Here is a 22,437-nt window from a genome sequence, read left to right as displayed (position 1 = left end):
CCTCAATGGACATCCTCTCCCGCTGGTGGATGAGGCGCTTTCTGGCGCACCATAAAGCGTCCTTAAAACAACACAGCACCCGCCAGGCGCCGTCAATGTCCTCCAGAGAAAAGGTTCCACAGAACAGTCCATTCAACACCCCAAAGTGAGTGATGGCTGTCTGTGGTACAAAGTCCTTGAGTTCAGGTTCCAGGGCCCCCAACAGGGCCTGAGCAAATGAGCACTCCCAGAAAACGTGGTAAGACGTTTCCTCGTGGATGATGCAGAAGGGGCAGTGTCTGTATCTGCTCAGGTTCCTGGCATGCATAAATGTCCTGAGAGGCAACCCCCCTTGGATTGCCATCCATGCCAGGTCTTTGTGCCTGTTGGTAAGAATGTTGGAAGAAACATTCCTCCAGACCACCTTGCAGGTGTCTGAAGGCAGGCCTGGAACCGACTCCAAAATGTCGCTGGCTCAGATGAGCTTGTAGATAGTCTTTGGCTTCCACAAGTCAGGCTTGACTCCCTGCAGCCCTTGCTCCCTGATGAACTTGAAGGTATCCAAGTAGTACCAAGGAGTGTCCCAGTTGTAGGGGATGGAACTATCCCAAGTGTCCCACCCCAGGGACCTCCAGAGAGGCAACAGGAAGAAGCGAGACATTGCGTTCCCGCCAGAGTCCATAATCCGTCTGGGCAAAGTTCTGCGGACGCAGTTGCAAGCAAAGAACACCCTCAGCTGGGTGGCGATGTCGGGCACGCCCTTACCGCCCTTGAGGGGTTCCTTGAACATGACTGCCCGCTTCACTCTGTCCATCTTGGAGCCCCAGATGAAGTGAAACACCGCCCTGGTGATGGCCTTACAGGTGTTGACCCGAGGGGGCCAGGCCTGGGCGAGGTACTGCAACACAGGGAGAATCTCGCTGCGGAGTACCAGTGTCTTCCCTTCGATGGTGAGGTCTCTGAGGCTCCAGAGTCCAAACTTTTGACGCATCTTGGCCAGTCTCTCCTCCCAAGACTTCAGGGCTGCGCCCTCGGCACCAAACCAAACTCCCAAAATCTTCATGAAGTCTGTCTTGATGCCAAAGGGCATGGACGCAGAAGAAGGCAGGAACCACTTTCCGAAGAGCATGACTTCCGACTTCCCGCAGTTGACCTTTGCCCCCGAAGCTTGGCCGAAGTCCTCGCAGGTCTGGACGAGCAGGTCGATGGAGCGCTGGTTGGCACAGAACACCGTCACGTCGTCCATGTAGAGCGAGCACTTCACTTCCCGTCCCCCGATCTCTGGATTCCGTCTGATGCATTCGGCGAAGAGCTCTATACAGCAAACAAAAAGCAGAGGTGAGAGAGGACAGCCTTGTCTGACCCCGGAGAGGACCGGGAAGGGGTCAGTCTTCCAGCCGTTCACCTGCACGGAACTACAAATGCCGTTGTACATCATATCCACAACCGAACAGAACATTTCCCCAAGACCAAACCTGCGCAGGGCTCTGCACATAAACCCATGGGAGACACGGTCAAAGGCCTTTTCCTGGTCAAGACTGACCAGGGCCGCGTGCACACGGCGGTCTTTGATGTACTGGACCGTGTCCCGGACAAGCGCTAGGCTGTCCGCAATCCTGCGGCCAGGAATGCCGCAAGTCTGATCCGGGTGGATTATCTGTCCGATGACAGCCTTCAACCTGTTCGCCATAACTTTGGCGAGGATCTTGTAGTCCACGTTCAAGAGAGAGATGGGACGCCAATTTTTCAAGTCACATCTCTCCCCCTTACGCTTGTACAGGATCGTGATCATCCCCTCCCTCAACGAAGGAGGCATCTTGCCCTCCACCACCATCTCCTCGTACAGCTCGAGCAGGTCCGGGCCCACGAGATCCCACAGCGCTACATAAAGCTCCGCTGGGAGACCGTCGCAGCCCGGGGTCCTGCCTCGCCTAAAGGATTTAGCGGTAGAGTGCAGTTCCTCCAACGTCAAGGGGGCGTTGGTGGCCGACAAACCTGCAGGATCAATAGCATTAGAGATACCTGACAAGAACCTGTCGGCCGCTGCCGTGTCTGTTGCTTTGGGGGAGTAGAGGTCGGAGTAGTAGTCGCTGACCACTTCCATCACGGCCTCCTTCCCCTTCTGGAGTGTTCCAGTCTTGTCGCGCAGCTCAGACAGGGGAGTGTGTCCTGAGTGGAGTTTCCTGAAAAAGAAAGAGTTACACTTCTCACCTTTCTCGAGATGCTCCACCTTGGCACGGAAGACAATGTGCCTGGATTCTTCCTCAAAGCGCTTTTTCAAGCTCTTCTTGGTGTCCTCCAGGTCTTGTCTCACGTCCCAGCCACAGAGATGAAGGTCCTGCAGGGACTGCAGCTGACGCTGCAGCCTCCTGAGTTCCCTCCTCCTGGCGCACACTTGCTGGCGTCCCCTGGCCTGAAAGAAGCTGCGCAGCTTGACTTTCACGAACTCCCACCAGTCGCTTACCTTGGGAAAGAAAGACTTCTCCCCTCGCCAGGTACCGTAGGTTTCCCTGAGCTCCTCTAGCAGTTCCTCATCGTCCAGCAGGGTGCAATTCAGCTTCCAGGAGCCTGGGCCCGGGGCAAAGCCCTCTCCCAGAGCACCTTGAAAGTGAATGGCCCTGTGGTCAGAGATAAAGCAGGGAACCATGGAGAACCCGCGGTGCCTGACTGCCCTGGAGGTGAGCACAAAGTCAATCCTGGAGCGCACAGATCCATCGGGGCGGCTCCATGAGTAGTTCACGGAACCGCGCCCCACGGATCCCACTGCGTCTCGCAGGGAAGCCTCCGCAATCATCTCCCGGAGCAGCTTCGAGGTGGCATCGAGTTTTGTGTACATGCTGGAGCTGCGCCCATCCTCCTCTATCGGACAGTTGAAATCACCGCCGATTACTACTGTTCTCGTTGTGGCGAGTTGCGTCCACAGGGTTTGGAAAAGTTCCAGCCGCGCGTTCTTCTCCGGGGAGGCGTACACGTTGATGAGCCTAACGGGCTCCCCCGCCCACGAACCGTCTATGACCAGAAGGCGGCCACAGACGAGCTCATGGACGGAGTCAACAGTGAAACGTCCTCCCCTGATAAGAACCGCGACCCCTGCGGACTTGCAATCGCCACCCCCAGACCAGTAGGAGGGACCGTGGGTCCACTGGGAGGACAAATGAGTGTACCTCCTCAGAGGGGGAAGTGCGCACTCCTGAAGCATGTACACATCACTCTGCTGTGTGGAAAGAAAGGTCAGCACAGTCTGCCTCCTAGACACATCCTTGATGCTCCTCACATTAATGGAAAAGATAGAGATCTCAGCCATCATGGGAAAGAGATGAAGGGGTTAGTCGGCAGGGGCTGCGCCTACCTCCCCTGTGGAGGGGGGGCGACCTCTGCGGCCTGGCCAGGGTCCTGGCTCAGTCCGATCTGGTTGAGGACCTCGTTGAGGACCTCATCGAAGTCGGTGGAGAGATCTGGCCCCGACTGGGTCAGAGCCATCTCTTCTTCCACCTCCTCCTCTTCCTCCAGTGTGTCAAGGTCTTCCCCCACGGGGTCGGGACCTGCGGCATTCTGGAGGACAGCAGGCCGTTTGGTGGCGGAGGAGGGTTCCTCCGCCGCCGGGCTGGCCTGCTCCTTCTTCCGCTTCCTGATCCCCGCCGCAGAGCTGCTGACGGGGGTGGCAGGGGGAAGGGGCGGGAAATCCTCCTGTGAGGACAGGTCAGGGGGAGGTGGAACCGGGCCCGGGAGGGGTGGGGCAGGGGTGGGAGGGGCAGGGGCGGGAGGGGCAGGAGGGACGGGGGCGGGGGGGGGCAGGAGGGGCAGGGGCGGGAGGGGCAGGAGGGCCAGGGGCGGGGGGGGCAGGAGGGCCAGGGTCCGGGGGGGCTGGGGTGGGGGGAGGGGGGTTCCTCTTACCTGGGTCCTTTGGGGGTTTCTGTGTTGCTGGTTTGGCGGCAGAGCCCTTGCTCAGGGCCCCAGCATACGTCCTGCTTCTCTCTGGGCAGTCCCTGTAGACGTGCTCTGACCATCCACAGAGGTTGCAGGTTTTGGACCTCGGGCAATCCTTGGTCTCGTGACCTGCAGACCGGCAGAACCTACATGAAAGCACATGGCAATCCTTACCCTCGTGCCCCGGCTGTCCGCACCTGCGGCATGACTGGGGTTGATCCGGGTAGTGTAGGAGTCCTGCTGACGCTCCCAGGGAAAAGCACTGTTGCAGGTGTTGGAGATCTCCAGCGGGACGATCTCTCAGCAATCTGCAAAACACAGACCACTTACCTGTCCAGAAGCCGTTGGCGTCTAGTATCCGGACTGGGTCCTTCAACACGACGCAAAACCTTTGGAGGTAGGTGGCGATGTCTCTACCAGGGACATGAGGGTTCCTCATGGACACCGTGATCCGCCTTTCGTCCCTTTGAATGGGAGAGTTCGCAGTGAACTTTCGGAAGAGGGAGTCGGGTCCAGAGGTCTTCACTGCCTCCCAGTACCTTCTGCATACCTGTAGAGAGACAAAGGTTATGAAGAAAACGCCTTTCATGAAGGACTGCACCGACAGGGTCTCTGCCTTGCTGAATCCTTGTTCAAGGATCATTTTCTTCCATGGACTTCCGGGGTCATGTCCGGGATTCTGCCTTCCACCTCTTTCAGCCGCAGCACGACTGTCTGCTTCATCCAGGGCTCCAGTGGAGGGAGACCGTCTGCAGGGCCGGGGCGATCTGAGGTGGAGGTGGAGGCGGAGGGGGCTTCTACCGGGGTCTTGGCAGGGGAGGCGTTCTGTGGCTTCTTCGTAGTTTGCTTCTTCCCCATCTTGTCGCAGAGGAGTTCTCAGGAGGGCTTCCCAGAGGTCTTGATCGCATTCCTTCTCCTTCTTCTTCCGCGGCGGCTTCACTCTTGCTTAGCCTTTGAAAAGGCTATTGAGCGTCTACTGCCCGGAGGTAGTAACGCAGAGTGAACAAGGGGGGGGAAGATCACAAACTCGTTCTGTGTGGGGGCTAAGCCTCAAACCCAATAGCAGCAAGCAGGTGAAGCCGAATTTAATCGACAATCCTACAAGGCCGAGAAGAGGGTACCCCACACAGACCAAATGGCTGGGATAGATGCAAGTGGTTCTCAACGTCCTAGCTGGAAGCAGGGACACCCCTAAAGGCAAGGTCGATACTACACTTGATCTTAGCCAAAAGGCCGAGAAGCGATCAAAGTAAAAAATTTAATAGTAGAGAAACACCATACTTGATCTAAAAATTCCAACATTACTGTATACCTAAATTATAAGGTACACCACAGCACATCAGTGTGAAAGCAGCCTTATAGGGGTCTCAGAATATTTACATTTATGGTTTGGGGGGTGGTAAAACCCCATAGTTAAGATGTGATTTTGCCATCAGTCAGCCTGGGAGTGAGGTAGAGAGGTTACCTAAGAACAAGCTAAGGAGGTTCTGAAGATCATTGCTACTGGAGCCCTCCCACCTCTCCAGAAACCTGAGAGCTTTCTGGAGGAGGGAAGGAGGCTCAGATCTGCATATTTGAGGGACCCTGTCCAATCTCCTGGCAGGAGGCTGGAGATGATGACCAAGGCAAACTTTAGGTATGACAAAGCCTGTGGAGTCTTTGAGTGTCAGGTAGAAGATGGATTGAAGGCTGGAATGTGGAGTCTGGAAGCACAGGGAAGGGCCCTACCTACAGACAGGTGCTGGAAAAGGGAATCTCCACTGCACCATTGTCTGTTAAGAGGGACATCCTGAGCAGCAGGGAAGAAGCCAGCCCAGCAGAAGGCCTGAAGACAACCACCAACCCAGCAAGCTGACAGGAAGGACAGTGTGAGTACCCTTACACCCCCTGGGCCAGATAAGGGGAGAAGGCAGTCAGGTGGAAAACATAACTAGCTTCTCCTCTGTGACTGTTCTATATTGGTAGCTTCTGGGTCCCCTTGCCCAGGGAATACCCTCAGTACAGCTGGGTAAAGAGGAGGATTCATCTGGGGTCTGAGGAGGCACACTAGAGGGCTTTGATTGCTCTCAGAGGAGAGACTATTTTTTTTTCGTCCATATCAGTTGTTCTGAGTTGTCCTCAAGTTTCTACAGTTCCTTGGGCATCCCATGCACCCTTCAACCCTATGCAAGTTCTAAACCCCTTAATAAAATCACAAAACCAAGCTCAAGGACTGGTTACTGACTCCAGTGTGCAAAGTGTGGAAGAAAATGCGTGTTTCCTGGCTGTACAGGGCTTTAGGGGGACCCAAACCTCAGTGACTCCTAAGGGGGCAGTGTTACATTTATATAAAGTTTCAGCTGCCTTTATCCATGGTCTTACTGATAGTTTTCACTGGACCTGCGTGTAAATTTCTTCATCACATGCTTTTAGGTGACATACATGAAGGGGTTGTCACAATCATTTTCGACACACATACAATTATTACACACAAGAAAGTATTAAGGCTAGCATTGCTGAACTCCACTTTCCAAAACAATAGAAGCTTAGCTACTATGCTGCTTAATGTGCTTCAATACTTTTCAAGTATCTGGAACTGGTATGCTGATCAAGAGCTCTGAGGAAACACGTTAGGGACTGTTGGCCTGATGTGTCCTTGTCCTAGGCCTGCCCTATTACAATTGATGCAGGTGACTGAAAGTGTATCTTACACTAACATTTCATATTACTGATGTGTATGCTGTACCATGTACTTGTGTTAAAAAGTATCCTGTTCTTTCTGTATTTCTTCCTTTGTGTGAAATACCTGATGATCCTGCCAGTCCCTCTGCTTTCCTATTTCAAACTGACCACCCTAGGCATAGAAGCTTATCCTTCAGAGCGTGGCCAGTTTTCTGGATGTGCTGGAGAACAGCCTGCCTGTCTTCCAATGATCAAGACGCTGACAGTACCCCCCTGCACAGCCATTCACTGCGAAGATCAATCCATTTCTTTTCTTTTTTTTTCTGCTGACACTAATCCCTGCAGTCTCCACCCCTACCTCTCCAAGCCCCTTATGCAGCCTGCGAAAGAGGTCATGTGATTACTTAAAGAAAAAGTAAAAAAAGTGTTTATCTTTTTTTTTTTTTTTTAAACATTTATTATCTATACATACAAACGTTTTACCTTGCGTTTCTATTGTAAACTAAATGAGTTGTTTTACAAAGTGAGGGTTCACATGACATTTTGCAGGAAGGCTAGGACCCTGCTACTGTGAAAATGGAGGAGAATGTGACACAGGATTAGCATTAAGGGTTAATGTGAGGTTCCAGACTATAGTATCTGCGCAAAGAAAGCTCTGTTTTTGGTTTTCTCCAAGATTCTGTAGTTTTGGACCAGAACTTTCAATCTGGTGTCTGCAGCCTGTCTACACAGGTGTACACATGTGTGTTGGGTCATTATATGCTCAAGCCTGAGGATAGCTCAGAGCTCCCGGTTTGGAAACAGCTCCCATATTGGAGACAAGAGGTCTTGTCCAGGGGCCAGAAGTCAAGAGACAGGAGGACTCACCCAGGGATCAGAGGAGCCACAGCCAGGAGACAGGAGGTCTCAAACCAGGGGTCAGAGGTGCCACAGCCAGTAGAAAAGAGGTCTTGACCCAGGAGTAAGGTCGGCTCCTATCGGGGTGTCAGGAGAACCCCTATCCTGAGGCCAGGATTGGGCCGTGCAGCAGGGTGATGCGACTAAAGGCTAAGTGAGAGCTAGATACATATTTAAGGCTAGCTAGAGGCAGTTCCCTTTCATCTGATGTTTGGCCTCAGAGAAGGGTGGATGCAGGTTGGACAGATATGCTAGTAATCTCTGGTGAGTGTGGATTCCTTCATGGTTTTTGGGTGGCTTTTAAACTATGTCTGTATACAGTGCTGGATTATGCATATTCTCCATTCCATTTTTGAATATGATAGCTTGCCTTGCTTTCTCCCTTTTTGTTTTCCTTTTTTGTTTTTTTATTGTTTTAGGTTAGTATTGAGGCCTGATGGCCAGTCTCTTTGTGAGTAGCTAGTAAGTGGAGAGCACGGCATACTTAGCTGTATGGTGGAAGCTGGGTTTGGCCATTTGGGTCTGCAGCTGCCGACGAGCCATATGTATTCTTTCCAGACTTTTAAAGACATTAGGTGAGGATGTTTTGGATGAGGGAAGGCATAAATATGGCATAAATATATGCATAATAAATAATAGTGCATGATAAATATGGCATAATATAGGCATAAAAAACAAATACTGGTACAACTTATATCTGTTGTGCTTCTCTGTGTTTTATAGGAGTATACATTATCATATCTCTAATCATCACTAGGAACACCTTGAGGGGAGCTTATGACCCTCGCTTTATACAACCAAGCACTGTCTACAAAAGTCCAACCTTTCCATATACTTGTAGGTCATACTAGGTAAGTGTTATGTTATGATATATATACCCTGCCACCCCAATGTGGGCTTTCTTCTTGGCCCTTCACTCCCACCATGGGTTGCCCCTGAGATTGGGGAAGATCTCTTTTGACCCCCCCTTTTTTTTCTCCCAACTTTTGGCTACCTGTTGCGATTATCAATTGATTTGATGTTAATATACTCACCTTAGTTTTGTTGTATTTTATGATTGTATACTCTATAATGTTATAGTACTTCATCTACAACGTGGATCCTGAAGAAGCAAGTACAGTGAAACACGTTGATTCCATACATTTATTGTGTATTTCTCTGCAATATGAATGCAACCACATGTTGAAGTAATCTTTAAAGACCATCTGGTTTTAATATGTGAAGTGTGACTTAATTTTTTTAATGATGAACCAAAAAGCATATATATTTTATTAATGCTGTTTAATGTGATATTACAGATTTATGGTGGAGTACATTTGGTCTGTTATTATCGGTGTGTGTATAACAGCTGAGCCTCCTCTATAGTTGTGGATATGCTCACATATATTAGCACAGGTCCCAGCCTAATTTTGGGAGTGTGATGTCTGTGATATTCACCATATGTGTTTTTCTTGATGCTGATATGATGATGAATAGCAATCTCCCTACACATCATGAAGCTAATGAATGTCTTACATTTGCAGCTTGATCTCGGGATATTTAGCTGCACTCTCACCTCCGGTTGTTAAACAGCTCTTTATTGATCATCTGACTATTACTTGCCATATTCAATTAATTTTTTTCTGATGATTTATAATACCAGGATCAGCTTGTATTGTATCTCTTACAATATTGACTTAGGGTGATGTCTGGCAAGGTCAACTGGGTCTTAGATGTTTTTTAGAGTGTTTATAACTGAATATATATGTTGGTGCTTTTGATACAAACCTAATTGATACAAAGTTTCACTACAATTAAAGCGGAACTTCACTCTCTCAATCACTATTGACTTTTTTTTTTCTAATACTGGTAGCATTAGTAAACACATAGAAAAGTATATCATAATTACTTGTTTTAAACTTTTTTTAGTACTTCCTGGTTTCCAGGCTTAGCTGTGGGTAGAGGCAGCATGGTAGGGCTGGCAGGAAACAAACGGACTCCAAGAGCAGTAACAGGAATATATTGTAACAAAAGTCCAGCAATACACAACAGGCCAGGCAGAAAGCAGTCCAAATGGAGAGTCTTCCAGGAAGGATGGCATGTTCTTGCGCTTCTTCTACACCTCCGGAACCCTTTCTTGATGCTAAGCATTGTCCCTAACAGACGGGTATCCTGTTCCAACTCTAAAAATGCATGCCAAACCTGGGGCTCAGGGTCTTAAATAAACTCTGCCTGACCCAAGATGGCAGCAAAAATCACATGGGGTGCCAGTATCCAACCTGATAGCTGCCTCCCAGTGACCAAAGAAGCAGGAAGGTATCTAATCACAAACGTAAAAAAAGTTGTAATGGCTCTAAACCACCACTATAGGTAGCATACTACTAAAAAATAAAACAGTAACCCCATGCAATTCAATACAACACAGAAAAACTACATATAAGTGGGACAGAACACCATGCATTCACATTGGGTACACCAAGTCCATCTAGTATGTCACGTATTATTATTATTATCATTATACAGGATTTAAATAGCGCCAACAAATTGCTCAGCGCTTTACAATATAATGGGAGACAATACAGGAATGATACAGTTCAATACAAGAGGGTTAGGAGGGCCCTATTCCACCTATTCCATCAACTCCGCCCCCTGCTGATCATAATCTGGATCACCACAACATTTTGACCAGATAGCAACATGCCATTGAAAGGCAGCAAAGAGCCTGAGGGACAGCAATGCATACATAAAGGTGGGCACAATAATCATAAATAAAAAACGTATACATATCCATAAAAGCCTCTTCCACCAAACAAATCTTCTAATTCCCCAAAAAAATAACCACGTGCTCATAAAGAAGGTGTTCCCCCTTTCAGGTGTTCACGCACCGAACAACCATGCCCTCCATTCTCATGGTTGGCTGGAATCGCTTATTATATTCATCCAGATGGGAAGGAAGTTGGCCAGTATCAATACTGTTTCACTTCTTTCTGTTTATTCTCAAATTTCCATGCCTTTCATTCCCATGATTAGCTCACACCACTTCATAGATTGACAGATTCCTAGTACAGAGGAGCTATACCCATATAGATAACACTCTCCTTCTACACAATCTTCTCTCTCAGGGTTAGTGGTCATGAAACAACAAAGAAAAAAATACCCTAATGGTGCTGTACAAAATACACCTTTAATCGCTGAAAGTAGACAGCCACTTACAGAAATCTGGCAAATACAACACCTATGGATACTGCAGTATGCTGTTATACACTGGTGGGTATAAAGCAGTGCTCTCACCACCGCCGAATCCCAAACAATGCGCTCCCGCATCACTTCCGGTTACCACACAGCCTCCTCCTATATGTGTATAGCTCCTCTGTACTAGGAATCTGTCAATCTATGAAGTGGTGTGAGCCAATCATGGGAATGAGAGGCATGGAGATTTTCTCCTAACTATGGTGTCCGTTTATGACACAGAGAATAGCTGCTATTCAGAGGATCGCAGCTACTCTCTGGTCATTCACAGTTTATGACACTCAGGAGATCAGCGGAGAACATGTTCAGCCCTTCACTGGAGATCTGTGTTCTCCCTCCAGATTCTCCAGCCCAGAGCTGGAGAATTGGAGGGACCGCAAACTAAGCAGCGATAATTTACCTCTGTTTAGTAAACTGATCTTTTACTGTAATCTCGCGAGATTATAGTCAAATCAGCCATTTTCCAGCGTTTGGAGACCCTTCTCCAGCGTTTGGAGACCCTTCTCCCTTTGTTCGGAGAACTGCTTCATAAAAGGCATTCACAGGAGAACTGTGTTCTCTGAGAATGCCGGAGAACTGAGCAGCGATCTATTACCGCTGGTTCATAAACGGACACCTATGGCAGAACAAATTTTTCAAAGGAAGGATGTATTGGGGAGAATGCGGTTGTTTGACACTTTCTGTGTACCCCTCGGGGCTCCTGTAGACACTAATCTGTGTTTCCCTATTCCCCTGTTGAAGAAATTATTTCTATCAGTCTCCTGTAATATGTATCCAGTCTCCTGAAGCATGTCCCTGATCTCCAACAACTCGTATAGCATGTTCACAGTCTCTGAAAGTCTCCAGCATCATGTCCACAATCTCTGACAATCTCTTGTATCATGTTTGCGTTCTCTGACCATTTACTATGTTATGTCCACAGTCTCTAACCAGCTCTTTTATTATGTCCACAACCTCTGACTATCACCTGCAAAATGTCCACAGTCTTTGACCATCTCCTACATCATGTATACAGTTTCTAACCATCTCTTTTATAATGTCCACAACATCTGACTATCACCTGTATTGTCTACAGTCTCTGACCATATTCTGTATTATGTCCACAGTCTGTGACCATTTCCTGTGCTATAGCCACATACTCTGACCATCTAGTGTATTATGTCCACAGTCTCTGGCTATCTCCTGAATTATGTCCACAACATCTGACTATCACCTGTATAGTCTATAGTCTCTGACCATCTTTTGTATTATGTCCACAGTCTGTGACCATCTCTTGTACCATAGTCACAGACTCTGACCATCTACTGTATTATGTCCACAGTTTCCGGCCATCTCCTGTATTATGTCTACAGTCTCCGACTATCTCTTTTATAATGTCCACAACATCTGACTATCACCTGTATAGCCTACGGGCTCTGACCATCTACTTTATTATGTCCACTGTCTATGACCATGTCTTGTACTATAGCCACATACTCTGACCATCTACTGTATTATGTCCACAGTTTCCGGCCATCTCCTGTATTATGTCTACAGTCTCTGACTATCTCTTTTATAATGTCCACAACATCTGACTATCACCTGTATAGCCTACAGGCTCTGACCATCTACTGTATTATGTCCACTGTCTATGACCATCTCTTGTATTATGTCTACAGTCTCCGACTATCTCTTTTATAATGTCCACAACATCTGACTATCACCTGTATAGCCTACGGGCTCTGACCATCTACTTTATTATGTCCACTGTCTATGACCATCTCTTGTACTACGGCCACATACTCTGACCATCTCCTGTATTATGTCTACAGTCTCCGACTATCTCTTTTATAATGTCCACAACATCTGACTATCACCTGTATAGTCTACAGTCTCTGACCATCTTCTGTATTATGTCCACAGTCTGTGACCATCTCCTGTACTATAGCCACATACTCTGACCATCTACTGTATTATGTCCACAGTCTCTGGCCATCTTCTGTATTATGTCCACAGTCTCCGACTATGTCTTTTATAATGTCCACAACATCTGACTATCACCTGTATAGTCTACAGACTCTGATCATCTACTGTATTATGTCCACTGTCTATGACCATCTCTTGTATTATGTCCACAGTCTCCGACCATCTCTTTCATAATGTTCACAACATCTGACTATCACCTGTATAGTCTACAGTCTCTGACCATCTCCTGTATTTCGTCCACAGTCTCTGACCATGTATTGTATTATGTATAAAGTCTGTGACCATATCCTGTACCATAGCCACAGTTTCTGACCATCTACACTAATATGTCCACAGTCTCTGACCATCTTTTTTATAATATCCACAACATCTATTACCTGTATAGTCTACAGTCTTTGACCATCTCCTGTATTTTGTCCACAGTCTGTGACCATCTCCTGCACCATAACCACAGCTTCTGACCATCTACTTTAATATGTCCCCAGTCTCTGACCATCTCTTGTATTATGTCCACAGTCTCTGACAATCTCCTGTATTATGTCCACAGTCACTGACAATCTCCTGTATTATGTCCACAGTCCCTAACAATCTCTTGTATTATGCCAATAGTCTTTGACTATATCCTATTGTGTGTCTGATATCTCTGACATTGAATATTCACTGAATTTTACATGGCACTGGAGGCCACCCATATCAATAAAGTTGACCACCACTGTTGTACAACAGTGTATACTCTCCAGCGCTCCAGGAATCACATGCCAAAGGAAGGTCAGGGGAACCAGAACAAAAGGTAGCCTATGGATAGCGTTAAGCTCTGAGGAAAGGGATTTGTCCCCGAAACGCGTCAACAAGCTGACCACACAGACACCCTGCCTATTGTTGTGGCCATCTCGATTGTCTTACAAAGCTTTACATGCATGCTATGTTTGTGAGTATGTTTTTGTCCTTTTTACATCTTAAATAAACCTTGGATAATGCACTAGGTATTTGCGCCTCCTGTTTGCTCTTCACCACTGGTGTACAGCTTATAGTTTTTGGTGAATCTGGTAAACAGGTGTCAGAGACTGGGTGAGCACAACAGCTGTACATCCTTTTATTTTTTTTTTTTTTAAAAGACACTGGGGACTGGATTGCTAATTTTTTTTTGCTCAAGTGGGCCATGGTCTTTAGACCTCCTTTAAGGAATGGTAAATGCTTCAACTTCTGAGGTCAGTTGATTATCCCCATGCTTAGATCAAACTAAAAAATAATTCTCATCTGTTACCAACCCCCCAAAAAATCTCTTGTGTACTTTCCCATGTTTGGAGGTTAGATTGAACAAACCTGCACTTAAAGAGGTTGATTTACTAAAGCTGGAGAGTGCAAAATCTAGTGCAGTTCTGCATAGAAACCAATCAGCTTCCAGGTTTTATTGGCAAAGCTTAATTGAACAAGCTAATGTTAGAAGCTGATTGGCTACTATGTACAGCTGCAGCAGATTCTGCACTCTCCAGTGTTAGTAAATCAACCGCAAAGAGTATGTAAACCCAACATTTCATTTTCCTGATATCTGCGTGCTGTATTGTGTACTTGTATAAAGCAGTGCCCTGTTCTCTTTGTATTGCTTCCTTTGTGTGAAATCCCTGATGTTCCTGCCAGTCTCTTTGCTTTATATTTTAAAAAAATGGCCACACTAGGCATGAGAGCACAGCATGATCAGTTCTGTAGCTGTGCTGGGAACTCAGCCTACACTTCTCCAATGATCAGACTTGTCCCGATACGTCTCCCCCCCCCCCCCCCCGCACTGCCATTCCATTCACTGGGAGGTTCAGTGTGCCGATGTTTACCTTCCCCAGATCTCTGTACTCAGCTGCATTAGGCGCTTAGAGGGTATGTGGTCACTTATAAAACAGGGAAAAAAAGGTATTTATGTTTTTTTATATCTATACACAAATGTTTTGCATTTAATTTCTATTTTAAACTGAATGTGTTGTTTTAGAAGGTAAGGATTTACATATACTTTAACATGAAAGCTTTACTGCTAGCTTTGATCCTTGTTAGAAATAGGCAAGAGTATTCCTTTGCAGAGACCTTTATATAGCTAGGCATACAGATGGTTTTTCTGCAGATACAACATGCCTTTACACAGCTTTACAAAAATAACACAGTGTGACATATGAGGGTATTTTTTCCCTGCGTATTCTTCCAAATGGTTCCCTAGTGCTTTTTTTTTTTTTTCAAACAGAGCAACACCATTTCACTATACATTTTATTAAAAAATATTATATTAATGAAAAAAAGAATGTTTTTGCATTGCCTTTTTTTTTTCTTCATCATTATGTAGGCGGTTTTATCCAGTTAATTACCTCTTCTTCTGCAGTCACATGTTCTCGTCAAACTACAGATGCTCTTGACTGTTTATGCTTAATTGTAAGTAATGTTGATTTTAATTAGACATATGCCATCAGAGAAATACCTGTGCAGAAAAGTTAAATGTTCGAAGTATCATTATCCATTAACTTTGCAAAGCCAGCCGCTGGATTGCTAACAATATGAATCAACATGCTTCAACGCACTCCCTTTTTGTTCCTATGGCAGTAACCATGGGACTCAGGTACTTTTATATATTATTCCAGTCGATCAGTTAATTATTTTAAGTTAGCGGGGTGATACGGCTCTCTATTTTGTTTATTGAATTCATTTATTGAAGTAATTAAACAAATGTCAGGAGCTCATAGGGGAATTTGTGCATGTTGCTTTTTGCTCCTATGGAGAACCCAAGGTCACGATAGTGTCACTTTAGAAGTCTATAATCGTCCTGTATGCAAATAATCTTTTAATAAATTATTGTTGTTTGTTGAACTATGATGCTGATATATTTAATGCTAGCAGCTGTGTTGATCTTTTTTTTTATAGCCCCAATAGGCCTCTGCCCTGAAATATAATATTTAAAGTATTCTAGACCCCTTTGAAACACGTTAAAAATGAGAAGGAAGAAATTACAATGATGCTGTCAAAATTATAATTTAGAGAAGTCTATTTTTAAAATTTTAAAACTAAAGCTGAAAAGCTAACAGGCTGCATTTGATATTCATTTCCATTACTGCCAAGTGAATAATGTAGAATATTTTTCATGGTTTATCTAAACCCAAGAACAAATATTAAATATTTTGCAGCTTACCAGTCATTTGATGTGGTTACTATGTTTTTTTTATATTTATTTTAGCTTGTTTTCTTTTACTTTCATCTGGCGATCTTGCCATACTTCCTGTCCTAGGGTGGCAACACTCACTGTACTGTATCCATGGAAGAGCAATGTTGTCACACTAGACAGGACAATTGAACACCTCATTCTCTCCTCTTTTTCATAACATAGGTATAAGGTGGTCTGTATTTTGCAGCGGTAACCCTGGTAGGGCTTATAATACTACAGAGTTGTTTGGGGGAAGAATCACTGGAAAAAGTAGTCAACAGGGCTGCACAGATACTGTTTTGTTATTGGCAAGTACTCACCAGGGGCTGACAGACCATTTGGAAACTCGGGCACTGCCCGAGGGCCCAGGGTCAGTAGAGGGCCCCATGAGATGCCCCTGGTACCTTTTTCATAGGCTTTTTTGAGTTTGGGCAAGAACACAGGGGCTCCATGATCCCCTATTGCCTGGGGGCCCCATGAGTTGTCAGTCTGCCCCTGGTACTCACCAATACCGAGTACCAATAACTTTGCAGTGCAAAAATACAAAATTAATGGGCTCAAATTGTACTGCAAAGAATCGGTTTGAACAATAATGCTGTGCGATTCATGTCCAAACCTCAAGCAGTTTCCCCCACCACTCCTGTGTGATCGCAGTAGAGAAAGACAGGGAAGCACCATTTAAGAAGTGCATCAATGGGCAAACAAACAGTTTATTGATGTTATAACAACTCACATGTTAAAGGTACATAATATATCTTGCTTGTCAAATCCAAAACCATGGCCGCTTGTGCTCAGAGGGCTGGAGGAAATGTATAGACAGTCCGCCCCCAAGCAGACATCACTTCCGCCCTATATCCACAGGGGTCCCAAAACTTCCTACATCTCCTCCAGCCCTGTGAGTACCGCAATCGGCCATGGGTTTGGATTTGACATGCAAGATATTTTATGTACTTTTACATGAGTTGTTATAACATTAATAAACTGTTTATGTGCTCATTGCTGCACTTCTTAGATGACGCTTCCCTGTCTTTCTACTGGGATCACACAGAAACAGTGGGGGAAACGCATGCGATTTGGACAGGAACCGCAACGCATTCCTGTTCAAAACACATGTGAATCTTTGCAGTGCAATTTGAGCCCATTGACAAGCAGGATCAGGATATCTCCAAGGTGTGTTATTTAAAGGAATTCAGCATTTTTAATGTTTCACTATAAGAACTAATAAAATTGCCGCTCGCCGTGAAACAGAGTTCTAAAAACGATTTTGCTTTGGTACATGTTGCCCAGGGCAGTGTCAACCCCCCATGCCCTTTATTTGATAATCATTTCTCTACAAGACTAGAAAATGTCCATTACACTTTTTTACCATTTGGCTCCAAATGAATTTAATGGGGTTCAGATTTTGCAATGGAACTTGAGTAACGTTTGCTGAACCTACCCTAAACCGAACCCAGGTGAGTTTGGCTCATCACTAGTTATACTGAAATGTCTGTCTTGATGTGTCTTTCAAATATGTTCTTGTTTGCTCTACCATAATTACATTATTTTATTACATAGATTAGTAGATTCTTCCTCTAATGGCTATCTGTTTTTGTTTTGCTGACTTTAAAAGTGCCTCTAGAGATCATATGCCAGCCTAATATTTCACATTTCTGGCTGCATTGGATGACAATTTAATTTCTATAAGCTACTTGGACATTTCACTAGCCAAGACTCAAAAGGGAAGAGACATTTTAGAAAACATCTATGAAGAAACAAGCATCCAAGAGGTTCTGGGACTTTGATGTGAATTCATACAAAGTAGTGAGAGGACAAAAACATTTGAAGATTTCACTGGCTCAGGTTAGGCTGCTCACAACAGACAGGACTACCTTCCTCTGAGTACCCAGCAGGTTACCAGATAAAACATGCACCAATGGAAGGAGTGCCAGACTAAATGATAAAAGAGTCCAATTTTGTAGAGATAGGAACTACAGAATATTGGAGTGCGATGACGAGGCTCTGTAGCTTACGCATGTATTTGCAAATGTGTGCTAACTAAACCCCTGTTTTTAACGCATACTGTTAGACAGGTTGATTCGGTTTGTTTGCAGGATGGTTGGCAAGCTGAGCTGGGAATTTTTCTCTTTTGTTGTTTGACATGCGTTACCCTTCCATGTGCTCCTTGCTGTGAAGGCCATTTATAGACTGGGGCAGCGGCTATTTTTTGTAATGCTCAGAACAGACAGGGCTATCTTCCTCTCAGTACCCAGCAGGTTACCAGATAAAACATGCCCCAATGGAAGGAGTGCCAGACCAAATGATAAAAGAGTCCAAATTATTTTGTTTATGTTAATAAAAAACAGACAACACATTTTGAGGGCCAGAGAAAACTCCCTGTTCATCAGGGCTACAACAAAACACAATGGCACTAGGGCAGCAATGGGCAAACTACGGCCCGCGGGCCGTATACGGCCCGGCGGACCTTTTAATCCGGCCCGCGGAGCTAGGCTCCCGCAAGGCCAGTGGTCGGCAAGCCGCGGCTCTTTACAAATTTAGATGCGGCTCTCCTGTGTGCCGGGCGCCCGCTCCCCTCCCTCCTCTCCTCCTCTCCCCTCCCTCCTCTCCTCCTCTCCCCTCCCCTCCTCTCCTCTCGGATGGCCGCCCCCCCTCTCGGATGGCCGCCCCCCTCCCTCCTCTCGGACGTCAGGACTCTGCAGCTGTCAGGATGTAGGCGGGGCAGCGTGACGAACTCCTCTCACAGTCCTCCCTGAAGACCAGAACGGCGCGGGAATACGAGAGGAACGCGCGGACCAAAGGTAAGTGAATTGACACAGGGGGGGGACTTACTATATGGGGGATGAATTACTATATGGGGGACTTACTATATGGGGAATTAATTACTATATGGAGGACTTACTATATGGGGAATGAATTACTATATGGGGGACTTACTATATGGGGAATGAATTACTATATGGGGGACTTACTATATGGGGAATGAATTACTATATGGGGGACTTACTATATGGGGAATGAATTACTATATGGAGGACTTACTATATGGGGGATGAATTACTATATGGAGGACTTACTATATGGGGAATGAATTACTATATGGGGGACTTACTATATGGGGAATGAATTACTATATGGAGGACTTACTATATGGGGAATGAATTACTATATGGAGGACTTACTATATGGGGAATGAATTACTATATGGGGGACTTACTATATGGGGAATGAATTACTATATGGAGGACTTACTATATGGGGAATGAATTACTATATGGGGGACTTACTATATGGGGGATGAATTACTATATGGGGGATGAATTACTATGTGGGGGATGAATTACTATATGGGGGATGAATTACTATGGGGGATGAATTACTATATGGGGGATGAATTACTATGGGGGATGAATTACTATAGGGGGGATGAATTACTATGGGGGACGAATTACTATATGGGGGACGAATTACTATATGGGGGACGAATTACTATATGGGGGATGAATTACTATGGGGGATGAATTACTATATGGGGGATGAATTACTATGGGGGATGAATTACTATATGGGGGATTAATTACTATATGGGGGATTAATTACTATGGGGGATTAATTACTATGCTTACTATGGGGGAATATTACTATACTTACTATGGATGACACATACACATCATTCATCTACTCTTGGTCCGGCCCCCGGGTCCAATATATGAACCCATTGCGGCCCTCAAGTCAAAAAGTTTGCCCACCCCTGCACTAGGGTCATTGGTTCAAATCCCAACCACTGCACCACCTGCCTGGAGTCTGCATGCTCCCCCTGTTTCTGCGTAGGTCCTCTCCGGGTACCCTAACCTCCTCCCACACCCCAAAGACAAACTGGAAGGTTAATTGGTCCAAATTTGCCCTAGTATGTTTATGTATGACTGTGAGTTAGGGACCTTAGATTGTACATCCCTTGAGGATTGGGGACTGATGCGAATGTACAATATATATGCGCTGCATAAATTGACAGCGCTATAAAAGGGCCTGTAATAAATAAATATTAATATTAAGTCTAACAACATAGAAAACCAATCATGTGTAACATACATATATATATTATGGAACATATATATGCTAAAATAGTTTTTAGTTATTTTGCTAATGCTACTGGATATGTGATTATTGATATTCTGTTGAATTTTGGATTATGATATCAAGCCTATGGCATCACTACCTTTTAGAGTTATTATGTGCCATGTATACCCTTTGTATACGTACATGATTATACATTAAAAAATGTAACAAATTGAAAAATGAATAATTTTTAGTGAACACATAACTGATTTTTCTATCTGTCGAGAATTCAGTTTTAATTTTAAGTTCTGGGCCAAAGTTCTGCTTGGAATTTGCATATATCACTCAGATCAGATGTTCCAGTTGGCTAGCTTGGAGTGTTTGCTCAAGAGAACATTCCCATAGCCAGAACAAGAGAAGACCAGATAAAGCATCAATACTTGAGAGGTGGAAAGACAAATTGATGTCTGGCCTTTTTTAAATGCCCCTTCCTATACAGGACTATTGCAGAGTTTACATTCTTCAGGGCTACTGATACTAAACTGAAGGCTGATGCACTTTGGAGGAAGAGGGCAGGATCGGCTTGACACAAATTCTGCCCAAAATGTTATTTCTGTGGAAAGACTGGAGTTCACATAATACCTTTGTGTAAAGTGCAAAGCAGTAAAATACAATTTACATAAAATGGTGGTTTTGATCGGCCACAAAGAGATGGAATCAAACTTGATCAAACCCAGCGGAAAAATCCAAACATTTTCTATAATATTGTAAGTAGAGATGAGCGAATTATTCAAAAATTCGGTTCGGCTGATTCGCCGAATTCGCCGAATAAATTCGCTTCGAGCCGAATATATTCGCTGCGAATTTAACTTATAAAAAGGGTGTTTCTAGGCTTCAGAGAGCCTTTATATTAGTGCAGAACACTGTACCTTTAATTTAAATGCCCTTGGAGTCTGCTGGGGAAGAGAAATAATACTGTCAGTCAGTATGACATGCAGATGAGTGCCGTCGATCTTAGAATCACCGCACACTTCACTCATTTGGGCAGTCATGGGGCCAAAACCAGAGTGTGGAGCCACAGTGTGGCGGTGGAGGCAGCAGCAATGGGAGGCCATACAGCACCCTATGACAAAATGGAACCCACCAGCAGTGTGAGGAGACCTGAAAGTGGCACATGGCAGAGTGTGGCGATGGAGACAGCAGCAATGGGAGGCCGTACAGGGACCCATGACACACTCTGGACCTGGCAGCAGCATGAGGAGGCGGTACAGGGGCCCATGACAGATTACGGGCCTGGCAGCAGCATGAGGAGTCGGTACGGGGGCCCATGGCAGATTACGGGCCTGGCAGCAGCATGAGGAGGCGGGTACAGGGGCCCATGGCAGAGTGGCGGAGCGTAAGCAGCTAAAATTGAAGGCCATACAGAGGCCTATGTTAAAAAGTCCCCCCAGCAGCAGCGTGGGGAGATGACTATCAAGAGTCCAATGGCAGAGTGGCGGAGCAGAAGCAGCTTCAATTGAAGGCCATACACAGGCCTAGGTTTAAAAGTCCCTCACAGTTAATTCCAACAACGAACTCTACTCCTCCGTGCAATCTACTTACGAGACCCTGGGCAGGTCTGGGTCCAATTTGTGATAGAGACTGGTTTTGTTCAGCCATGCTTGAGCGAGTAATAACAGGTCTGTGCTGCCCTTTGGTGTCTGGCTTAATGCGCACAACACTGAATGTCCCAGCGTTTGTCAACGATTTGCCGTTAAGTGATGCAAACCCGCTGAACCACGTTCATGAGGAGCCGGTACAGGGGGCATTGAATCAGTATGGACCTGGCAGCAGCGTGAGCAGACGACAGAGGCACATGGCGCAGGGTGGCGGTGTAGGCAGCATTATTCTGAAGCCATACACAGGCCTAGGTTAAAAAGCGGAAGCCGTCAGCAGCGTGAGCAGACGACAGAGACACATGGCGCAGGGTGGCGGTGGATGCAGCAGTATTCGGAAGCCAAACACAGGCCTCGGTTAAAAAGCGGAAGCTGTCAGCAGCGTGAGCAGATGACAGAGGCACATGGCGCAGGGTGGCGGTGGAGGCAGCAGCAATGGAAGGCCATACAGCACCCTATCACAAAATGGAACCCACCAACAGTGTAAGGAGACCTGAAAGTGGCACATGGCAGAGTCTGGCGATGAAGTCAGCAGCAATGGGAGGCCGTACAGGGACCCATGACACACTCTGGACCTGGCAGCAGCAAGAGGAGGCGGTACAGGGGCCCATGGCAGAGTGGCGAAGCGTAAGCAGCTTAAATTGAAGGCCATACAGAGGCCTATGTTAAAAAGTCCCCCCAGCAGCAGTGTGGGGAGACGACTATCAAGAGTCCAATGGCAGAGTGGCGGAGCAGAGGCAGCTTCAATTGAAGGCCATACACAGGCCTAGGTTAAAAAGTCCCCCCAGCAGCAGCGTGGGGAGACGACTATCAAGAGTCCAATGGCAGAGTGGCGGAGCGGAAGCAGCTTCAATTGAAGGCCATACACAGGCCTAGGTTAAAAAGTCCCCCCAGCAGCAG

At 46.1% G+C, this 22,437-nt stretch overlaps 1 pseudogene; it reads right to left on the bottom strand.

Moving 5' to 3' along the window:
- Positions 1–5,058: 5,058 nt before the first annotated feature.
- Positions 5,059–5,151, bottom strand: LOC149470799 (U2 spliceosomal RNA; annotated as a pseudogene).
- Between the last annotated feature and the right edge of the window lie 17,286 nt (positions 5,152–22,437).

Source organism: Staurois parvus, unplaced genomic scaffold, assembly GCF_062004578.1.
Source record: "Staurois parvus isolate SC_StPar_1 unplaced genomic scaffold, SC_StPar_1.0 ptg000031l, whole genome shotgun sequence".
Lineage (NCBI taxonomy): Eukaryota > Metazoa > Chordata > Amphibia > Anura > Ranidae > Staurois > Staurois parvus.
Note: the sequence above shows the minus strand (reverse complement) of the source record. Positions and strands in the feature narration are given on the sequence as shown.